This window comes from Homarus americanus, unplaced genomic scaffold (genome assembly GCF_018991925.1).
Source record: "Homarus americanus isolate GMGI-L3 unplaced genomic scaffold, GMGI_Hamer_2.0 scaffold21914, whole genome shotgun sequence".
NCBI classification, from domain to species: Eukaryota; Metazoa; Arthropoda; class Malacostraca; order Decapoda; family Nephropidae; genus Homarus; species Homarus americanus.
In genome coordinates this window covers 3,378,773-3,390,769 of record NW_024719665.1, presented here as the reverse complement: position 1 = coordinate 3,390,769, position 11,997 = coordinate 3,378,773, and positions in this window count along the sequence as shown.

The following is an 11,997-nucleotide window of genomic DNA, read 5'->3' as shown; positions in this document are numbered from 1 at the left end:
CGTGTTTGTTCTGGCGGCCAGGTCTTAGTATCAATCACTGCCGATAAGCTCGCTTAGTCGTGCTTAAATCTCGAAAAGGTCTACAAAGTGTTCGGGAGTTTCTTAAGCCAAATAAACTGGAACTTACTGTGACCGGCTTAGTGAACTGACTCCCAATAGTCAAGGTGGATGGTGTTGTTCTCAGAATAGAAAAATACACTAAACACCTTTAACGTTTACGAATGAAGTTAACTTGGACGACACTGACGTTTGGTTTTGTATTTCTCAGCCCAGAAGAGGTTCACTTGTGAAGCTTATAGTTACGGGGGTGTGAGTGGTAGTGGCGCAACATATGCCGGCAATGTTAGTGTTGTTGGGTGTGATGTTAATCGATGGACTGGCGGCGCACCAAAACAGATTTACGGAAAATGAATCACATTCCACGCAAGTGACCTGACCGAGGAACGCTCTCACACTTTATCAAAATAAAAAACGTTTTTGTTAAGTCTGCTATTTATATCCTCAATGCGACTTTCATTAAATTACTCATTATACAAATATCATAATGCATTATGTTCGGATACAGTTTTGTAATCCTTTATTATGCTAATGAACAAGACTTTAATGGATACTGTCTTCGTTGGGGAATTTCAATGGCCTCTTTTGGACACAAGCAACACAGAATGTTGAGGGAAACCTAGATGTTTTGATGAATTAAATTATGTTTCATATTCTAAAACTGTTTCAGTTCCCGAGGATAACACTAGTATATATATATATATATATATATATATATATATATATATATATATATATATATATATATATATATATATATATATATATATATATATATATATATATATATATATTAAGGTGAGATAAATATTTTAGGCTTTTACTGTAGTGATTTTTCCTGCTGGGTCAGGATACTGTTAGTCAAAGCGATCAATTAATGGCTGGTCTATAAGTTAATTGAACAAATGGTGTCAAAATGGAGTTAAATCAGGTTACACTGGTAATAAATTGCCCTAAAGAGTATTATATGTAGATAAATGCCCCTGAAATTCTTTCATTGGAAACTAATATAACATAACTTTGCCCTTAAAGTTTTCTAGACACCCTATCTGTTAATATATTGGAAGCAGTGTGTGGAGTGTAAGTTTGTGACCTCAAAACGGCCCCTTGATCTGACACTAACGAACATTTTTGTTGGCTAACGTTGTTTAGGAATGACCTTAACAGCAGTCAATGTTGTGTAGTTTAGGACATATTAAGTGTCTAACTACTGTACCTTGATATTTTGAGAACGAATAATGTTCATATCCTGTTCATATTTTCTTAGCAACAAAATATAATGAACTACTGATTTCCCGCCACAACACTTTAAACATCTGTATGGTGCTATAAGACCCTATTTGTCATAAGAACCAATTATTACAACTTAATGGTGCCTTCGGCTCGCGACAAGATTCCCCGCAGTTCTGATTTTTTTACTTTGGATTCCAGAAGACAGATTTTAAGTAAAAATACAAAAAAAAAGAAAAAAAAACGTATTTCATGATCTCCCCAATTTAGACCAAACACCTGAAGTTGATCAATTAAAAAGGACCACAGACAGGTTAAAGGTAATCTTCTCAAAGCATAAGTGACAGGAGACAAATAATAATGACGAGGAACGTAACTACAGGACACAGGGGATGAGACTCGACTGATTATGCGGATCATGATGGAGTATCAGACAATGAACTTACAGATGGTTTAGAAAAATATTCATTCATGATGGATATATTAAAACTTTACTAAATAGTTTTGGGGCGTCAGGAAGTAACGAACTTGAAACTTATATAAGGGTCAGCAAGAAGTTAAATAAGGTGGCGTGACTCGAATACTTAGTGATATTAATCAAAAGTTTTAATAAGACAAGTTGAAAGGCAGACGATGAATGAATAAAATATCACATAGTTAGTCTACAGATGCTGCTGCTCATATTACAAGTTGTGAGAGGCATTAAAAAACCGCTTAGATATATAAATAGACAAGCATGACGAATATGAATTTAAAATCAGTGCGTGAAAACCAAATCTAACTGTTGTTTCCAAATCAGAATAAATCTTAGAATATAAATTATGGTTGGCGACACGGAATTTAAAGGGTGAGATGTTTTATGTGTGAAGGAGGAAACGTCAGTTCTAATGATAGATGTGGAGGTGAATTATAACATGAATGGGTCCAGCCCAAGTATGATACGACTCAGGGTCAGATATTTGTATCTTGTAAGGGAAATTAAGTAAGTGGAATAAAATGAGTGTTTATATTTGGAAGAAGACTCGGTTTCAAAAGTAGACCAGATCGTCATTGGTTAGAAGGAGGAGAGAAATAAAACTATCCAAAATTTAGCAGTAGAGGAATGAAAGAAATTTTATACCCATCCACCTACACGTTACTTCAGTCAGCCCTTGGGAACAGAGGCCAAAGGGGAGAGAACAAACATTGTGGCGATAAGAGAATGTGTCAAACTTTGGAGTTAAAAGAGTTAACAAGTTGATCTGTTGTCGACCCAACTCTGACAGAGGTACTGTAAGTGGAGGTAGAGCCCTTACTTATGAGAGCAATAATATGTTGTGTGGTGAGGAGTCCTTCCTGTGTATAGCTTCAATAATCTGAGTTACTATAGGTGAGATTATGAGATGAGTTAGAGGTTGTATTTATACGAATATAACTGTGTTCCGTGACTGAATAAAAACCCACTAAAGAAGAGGGAGAAGTATGAGGAGTATTAGAAAATAAAAAGATAGGAAGAGAGTATCTTAGGTTACGTCCACACCCTTGGGAAATCTTATACAGATCGGGAGCTAAGGAAATTAGGCGGGGATGAGACGGAACCAGAAAAGATAAGAGTGACAGAAAGGATGCAATGCAGAGTCGATTCTTGAGCATAAGAGTTAATTGGGTGACTTGATGAGAACAGAAATTTATTGACGAAGAGAAGAAAGAGACTAAAATTCTGAGTTTTAAACACCCTTTTCCGTTGAAGAGGGTCAAGAGGGTCGTCGCGTTCCAACCCGAGTTAAAAAAAAAACGAGTCCTGAAGGACACCGCAGTACAATACTTAACGGGGTGGTGTGGCGGTAAAAGTAACTAATTCCAATATTATAAATTAATTTTATTGGAATTAGTTACTTTTACCGCCACACCACCCCGTTAAGTACTGTACTGCGGTGTCCCTCCGGGCGTAAGAGAAAGGACACGACCCGGAGGTACACCACTGTTGAGAGGAAAAGAACAGCCAGAGAGAAGGTGAACTGGATGTGAGAGAAGAGAGTGAAGGAAGAAAGTTATAGAAGGGAAACTTGGTGGTCAGACAGACCCTATGAAAGGCTTCTGTAATATTTCTCAGAAAGATTAACGCTATTAGTGAAAAGATCGAGAGTGTGAATTATACTGACCTCCAGGAAGATTCCCTGTAAAATACAACTACTCTCAAGAAAAAACCTAATAATTGAATAATGATGTTGGTCCAACAGCTGAAGTTAAACGAGATCTATTTTCTCTCCCTCTTGTACAATGAACTAGGAGTCGCTAATCACCCAAATTTAATTGAGTGAGTCTTAGAAATAGAGTTGTGTCAACAATCAACTTGCAAAGGAAATTAACAATGTGTTCTTTCATTTAGACAAATAATGTTAAAGTAATCACTAAAGGTTTTATAACATTTACACCACATAACATGGATACTAACCCTCTGCTGTACAGGACAGTACCGCCTCTGTTGTACTCGTGGGTGTCGGGGGGGAGGGGTAACATGAACATCGCCAATTGAAGTTAGATATATACTCACTAACCTAAGTTATGTACTGTGCATGAGGAGGTACTGTGCATGAGGAGGTACTGTACTGTGCATGAGGAGGGACTGTACTGTGCATGAGGAGGTACTGTACTGTGCATGAGGAGGTATTGTACTGTACATGAGGAGGTACTGTACTGTGCATGAGGAGGTACTGTACTGTGCATGAGGAGGTACTGTACTGTGCATGAGGAGGTACTGTACTGTGCATGAGGAGGTACTGTACTGTGCATGAGGAGGTATTGTACTGTACATGAGGAGGTACTGTACTGTGCATGAGGAGGTACTGTACTGTGCATGAGGAGGGACTATGCATGAGGAGGTACTTAAAGGAGAAGGGAAATAAATCCGGCTAACTCCCTTATGCGCTCACCTCCAGCCACAGAACTCAAATCCCACTGACTGGACCCAGTGTAGGAGAAGCCTTACAGACAGCCGGACACCTACTACCTATCATTTAAACAAACAGGGTTCTGTCATATGAGCTCACAGACACACCAGAAAGGCTCACTGTCCGGCACCGTGCACAATGTATAAGTGACTACAGAACATGACTTGGTACACAAAACACGTTTCAGCAGGAAACAGTCCACAAGCGATCACCAAATGTCCTCCAGGTTGGTTCGATGTCCACAACCGTCTTAACTCTTAGATCAGGTTCATATTCACACCTGGGTGGACTTGGGGCGTGAACCAGCGATTGTTCGACCAAGAGATGAGAGCCGCACCCCAGAAAATACGTAAACATGTAAAATACAACCAACATTTACCACTTTTATTAACAGAAAATTTCCTAACATATTTCTGTGCCCTTACACGACAAATACAAGACCAGAGACTTTATGGGAGATCATAGAGGTATGGTAGTAAGTCAGTTTCAGTCGATGATTAATATTCATTTTAGAACATTTAAAGTATAATCGGAATTAATCGTGTGGTGATTTTTAAAGTAATGTTTTTTGTATGAAGACATCTTAAAACCCAACAACAACGGCATGAACAGCTGGGAGAGACGAGTCATACATCACGGGGTAACTTGAGGAGCGGGAGCAGCAAATTGTTTCCTTCTTTGCCGACAACACCCACCACACACTAACCTAATTATGTACACATTCTCTTTTATACAAGTTATCTGTTGATTTCTTAATATCTATTTTCTTGAGTTTTTGGTTATTAACGATTGATAACCATATTTAATAATTCTTAAATGGAAAAGAAACATCTGACTGAGCCAGTAGGAGCTGTACCACCCCGACACTCGTAAGGGAAGAGGTAAAAAGAGAGAGAGAGAAAAATAACTATTTTGCTGTAACTGCAAACTCGAAGTGAACTCAGGCTTTTTCCACAGGCTTTCCTCGCTGCAAACAATGATCATTATGTTCTTTCTCTGCTAGTGTGATGAAACTGTAACATTTTGAAGAAGTGTGTGTGTGTGTGTAACCAGCCTCATGTATGTATATGCTGATATAAATTAAGGCAGCAGAGATCTTCAATAAAATAATTCCTCTTATGAACTTAATATCACTTAGCATCTGCATCTGGAAAAATTAAATAAAATAAAGATACAAACAAATTTGAAATTAAATTACCACTAAGAATGTTTTTTCATATATACTAAAGGTGAACTACACAGTTTGATTCCATCATATTCCGTAAAAACACAATTTTTCACATTGCAGAGTTTGATTCAGTTATAGAGAAATATTTTACAGATGTGAGAGTTTTATGTTGGTGTACCAGGAGAGTCAGACCTCAGGAAGTTGAGAACTTTTGGTCAGTTATTTATTGTGACAGGTGAAGAACACACCTCAGTAATACTTGGTTGTTAGAGAATGTGTTACAACTGTCCACCATCAACACTATGACTCACCTGCCATGTTGTTACCTACACTCACTCACCTCCATTGTTTACACGAGAGTATCACGATGTATATCTTACTGTTTGCACATCAGACAAGATGTAGTTATGGTGGAGAGCGAGGAAGGTCATGGTGTTTACTTTTGTTTAATAAGAAACAGGGTGGCAAACAGGGGTGGAAAGGCCGAAGGAACCACTTGTTGTTTATTGAAGAACTTGTGAACAATTTCCCAAGGCAAACAAATCAAAGCAAACTGGACTTGAAGAAGATAGTTTAAATAAATACCGACAAAGAACAGAACATATGAGTGTGAATGTTTGTGTGTCTATGTGTTCGCTATGTTCGGCTACAGTTATGAAGATGGAATGCTGAAATGTGATGCATCCCTGAAATATCCAGAGGTAGAATTTTAGGGTGTTGGCCCCAGTGCTCGTCCCCCCCCCCCACCATATATTAAAGTGGAATCCCTCTTTAAAAACCTCTATTTATTTGTTTCTTTGCTATACACGGATTTTAAGATAGACCCGAAATTCGGTTGTTTACGTAAAAAACCACGAAAATGCTCATCAACGTCTATTTTTGGTAGGAAGGGGAGGAAGGGGGGGAAGGGGGAGGGTTCAAATCAATCTTCTAAATAAGGAGAACTAACTGTGTAGTCTTTGATCTGGGACAACTGACAGTAACATCCAAACATTCGGTTATTATTTGTAATTTCATAATGAAGATTGTATTGGAATGTGTGTGTGTGTGTGTGTGTGTGTGTGTGTGTGTGTGTGTGTGTGTGTGTGTGTGTGTGTGTGTGTGTGTGTGTGTGTGTGTTTTAGGTCTCCCGCAACACCATAATCCATAAAAAAACTTTTCTGAATTGGCCCCAGCTATGAGCAGCCATTTCTATCACTGAATAACCTGACCCAGATCACTAGTTATACTACGTTATTTACTTCAGTACTGTCACTTAGCTTTGAGAGGAACATTGCACCTATGGCATGGTACAATCAATGCGTCTGACGTCTCAATACAGTCCCAAAGCTGTTAGCTCTATGTCCTCCATTTCATAGGATTTGGACCCGTTGTTGTCATGGTCCGCTCAGTGTGGAGGTGTGGGGGTTCGCTCGCTGCTGAGATATGAGTTCGCTCAGGAGAAGCAGGAGTTGAGGTGCGGGCTCATAACATATATGGCACCATCAAAATTTAGACATTGTTCTGCATTATTTCTCTAGCCTAACACCTTTTAAATATATGGGTGGAATTACTTGAAATATCGAGTAAAGTAATTTTCCAACGCTCAGATTTGTATTTTACGAAGTTTAATAATTTTCTGATTATCTTCAATGTTTTATAATCACTTGTACGTATTTGTTTTAAATATTACTCTCGGTCGCCTCATGTCACGGCCAGCTAGCAGGCCTATTGAGGGCGACGTAATGGTATCAATTTTCATCATTTTATGTGTTGTTATGAGAAGACATGTCACCTAACACCTCAAAATCGGTATAGAACTAGATTATGTCTATCTTAGTGATACCTCAATAACACCCAGAAGGATGTACAAGTATTTCCATATTATATTCTCGTATCGCTCGTTTTTTTTTAAGCACAAAATTCAAATTTCTTGTTACCAGCACTTGACTGGCGGACAAGTTAATATTTTGAGAGGAAAATATCCAGACAGGAGTTTATTAGGTACTGTGTGACCTCATCTCCCTGTATATGTTTAACCAGTTCGGTCTGTCAACCAACGAGGTGACGGGGGGAGGGGATGAACTCTGTCCTTGAACCTAACGTTATATATTGATGTCACAGCTGAGCTGATTCCTGACTTTTTTCTTCCCACAATCACCTGACCTGCTAAGAAATCCTAGGTGTGAGCTACAGCCTCTTTGGCATTACAGCTGATCCCTCTTATTTCTATTCATCTATTCTCACAAAAACCTGACCTGGAAATCTATAAGAATAGCTCCCACTGATTGCTGTGTAAACAAGGAAAATTGACCGGGTGAGGCAATATTGGACGGAAACTAGTGATCTGTGAGATGAGAGACAATACATTTGAAGGTTTTAAAATGTTAACTTAACCTTTCCCATAAAGAAAACGACCAAGCAAATGTCTTCCAAAATTTGTAAAGTAAAAAAAAAACTGATTAAAGGTAAACTGAAGTGTGTGTATATATATATATATATATATATATATATATATATATATATATATATATATATATATATATATATATATATATATATATATATATATATATATATCATGTAGATCCGCAATGAAAACGTGGATAAGATAAATTTGATAAATATGGAAAGAACGGAGCACCTGAGCTGTCTTGAATAAAGACGAAATCTAAGTGCTCCGTTCTTTTCCGTGATTCAAAATATATATATATATATATATATATATATATATATATATATATATATAATATATATATATATATATATATATATATATATATATATATATATATATATATATATATATATATATATATATATATATATATATAAATAACGAAGAGGAGAACCAGGGAAAACAAACATCTTGACTAAGTTGGTTTCTTTAATCACTAACGTTTCGGAAAAATCATTTTCCATCATCAGGGCCTAGAAAACAAAAAGTTTTGAAAAAGTTTTAAAAATACAGGTGATATACAATAAAAACCTATTATACGAATTGTGTGTACAATTCAGCTTACCATAATTATTTTTCCCCTTGTTGGATCCAGTCAAGGATTTCCTAGATCCGGTGTTAATTAGTTCTCCGGCCACGTTACCGTCTCACGGTAGTTACACGACATTATATACTGTAATAAGACCTAGTAATTCACTGGGGGTTTTACACACCATTCTTTACCTATCCGAGTGTTACACCTGACATACATCTCCATCATACCTTGACAAACTACTTGTCTCAATATTGTTTCTACAATTATTATGTTTCATATCTGTAAATCACCACCGGTAGTACACACGTCAACACCGGTAGTACACACATCAACACCGGTAGTACACACGTCAACACCGGTAGTACACACATCAACACCGGTAGTACCACGTCAACACCGGTAGTACACACATCAACACCGGTAGTACACACGTCAACACCGGTAGTACACACGTCAACACCGGTAGTACACACGTCAACACCGTAGTACACACGTCAACACCGGTAGTACAGTCACACATCAACACATGTAGTCACATCAACACCGGTAGTACACACATCAACAGTTAACACGTCAACACCGGTAGTACACATCAACACCGGTAGTACACACATCAACCGGTAGTACACAACAACACCGGTAGTCACACATCAACACCGGTAGTGCACACGTCAACACCGGTAGTAACGTCAACACCGGTAGTACACGTCAACACCGGTACACATCAACACCGGTAGTACACGTCAACACCGGTAGCCGTCAACACCGGTAGTACACACGTCAACACCGGTAGTACACACGTCAACACCGGTAGTACAGTCACACATCAACACATACAACATCAACACCGGTAGTACACACATCAACACATGTAGTACACGTCAACACCAGTACACACATCAACACCGGTAGTACACACATCAACACCGGTAGTACACACATCAACACCAGTACACACATCAACACCGGTAGTGCACACGTCAACACCGGTAGTACACACGTCAACACCGGTAGTACACGTCAACACCGGTAGTACACATCAACACCGGTAGTACACACGTCAACACCGGTAGTACACACGTCAACACCGGTACACACGTCAACACCGGTAGTACACACTCAACACCGGTAGAAATACACATCACATAGTACACACATCAACACCGGTAGTACACACATCAACACATGTAGTACACACGTCAACAACACACACACCGGTAGTACACACTCAACACCGGTAGTACACATCAACACCGGTAGTTACACACATCAACACCGGTACACACGTCAACACCGGTAGTACACACATCAACACCGGTAGTACACACATCAACACCGGTAGTGCACATCAACACCGGTAGTACACACGTCAACACCGGTAGTACACACATCAACACCGGTAGTACATCACCGTAGTGCACACGTCAACACCGGTAGCACATCAACACCGGTAGTAATCACGTCAACACCGGTAGTACACATATCAACACCGTGCACATACAACACCGGTAGTACACATCAAACCGGTAGTACACATCAACACCGGTAGTACCAACACCGGTAGTACACACATCAACACCGGTAGTACACGTCAACACCGGTAGTACACACGTCAACACCGGTACATACCGGTAGTACACACGTCAACACCGGTAGTACATCAACACCGGTAGTACACGTCAACACCGGTAGTACATATCAACACCGGTAGTACACACGTCAACACCGGTAGTACACACATCAAAACCGGTAGTACACACATCAACACCGGTAGTACACACGTCAACACCGGTAGTACACACATCAACACCGGTAGTACACACATCAACACCGGTAGTACACACATCAACACCGGTAGTACACACGTCAACACCGGTAGTACACACATCAAATATCAACACCGGTAGTACAACATCAACACCGGTACACACGTCAACACCGGTAATACACACGTCAACACCAGTACACATCAACACCGGTAGTATACACACCGGTAGTACACATCAACACCGGTAGTACACGTCAACACCGGTAAGCACACATCAACACCGGTAGTACACATCAACACCTGTAGCACACATCAACACCGGTAGAACACACATCAACACCGGTAGTACACACATCAACACACCAGCACACACATCAACACCGGTAGTACATCAACACCGGTAGTACACACGTCAACACCGGTAGTACACACATCAACACCGGTAGTACAACATCAACACCGGTTGTACACACATCAACACCTGTAGACACACACAACACAACACACACATCAACACCGGTAGTACACACGTCAACACCGGTAGTATACACGTCAACACCGGTAGTACACACATCAACACCGGTAGTACACACATCAACACCGGTAGTACACACATCAACACCGGTAGTACACGTCAACACCGGTAATACACACGTCAACACCGGTAGTACACACATCAACACCGGTAGTACACACATCAACACCTGCACACATCAACACCGGTAGCACACACATCAACACCGGTAGTACACACATCAACACCTGTAGCACACACATCAACACCGGTAGCACACACATCAACACCGGTAGTACACACATCAACACCGGTAGTACAACATCAACACCTGTAGCACACACATCAACACCGGTAGTACACACATCAACACCGGTAGTACACACATCAACACCTGTAGCACACACATCAACACCTGTAGCACACACATCAACACCGGTAGTACACACATCAACACCGGTAGCACACACATCAACACCGGTAGTACTCACATCAACACCGGTAGCACACATCAACACCGGTAACAAACACATCAACACCGGTAGTACACACATCAACACCTGTAGTACACACATCCAACACCGGTAGTACACACATCAACACCGGTAGTACACACATCAACACCTGTAGTACACACATCAACACCTGTAGTACACACATCAACACCTGTAGTACACACATCAACACCTGTAGTACACACGTCAACACCGGTAGTACACACATCAACACCGGTAGTACACAAATCAACACCCGGTAGTACACACAACACCTGTAGACACACATCAACACCCGGTAGCACACACATCAACACCGGTAGTACACACATCAGCACCGGTAGTACACACATCAACACCTGTAGCAAACACATCAACACCGGTAGTACACACATCAACACCGGTAGTACACACATCAACACCTGTAGCACACACATCAACACCTGATATAACACATCAACACCGGTAGTACACATCAACACCGGTAGCACACACATCAACACCGGTAGTACACATCAACACCGGTAGCACATCAACACCGGTAACACACACATCAACACCGGTAGTACACACATCAACACCTGTAGTACACACATCAACACCGGTAGTACAATAAACCCACCGGTAGTACACACTCAACACGTAGTACATCAACACTGTAGTACACATCAACACCTGTAGTACACACATCAACACCTGTAGTACACACGTCAACACCAGTAACACATCAACACCGGTAGTACACACATCAACACCTGTAGTCACACATCAACACCGGTAGTACACATCAACACCGGTAGTACACATCAACACCTGTAGTACACACATCAACACCGGTAGTACACACATCAACACCGTAGTACA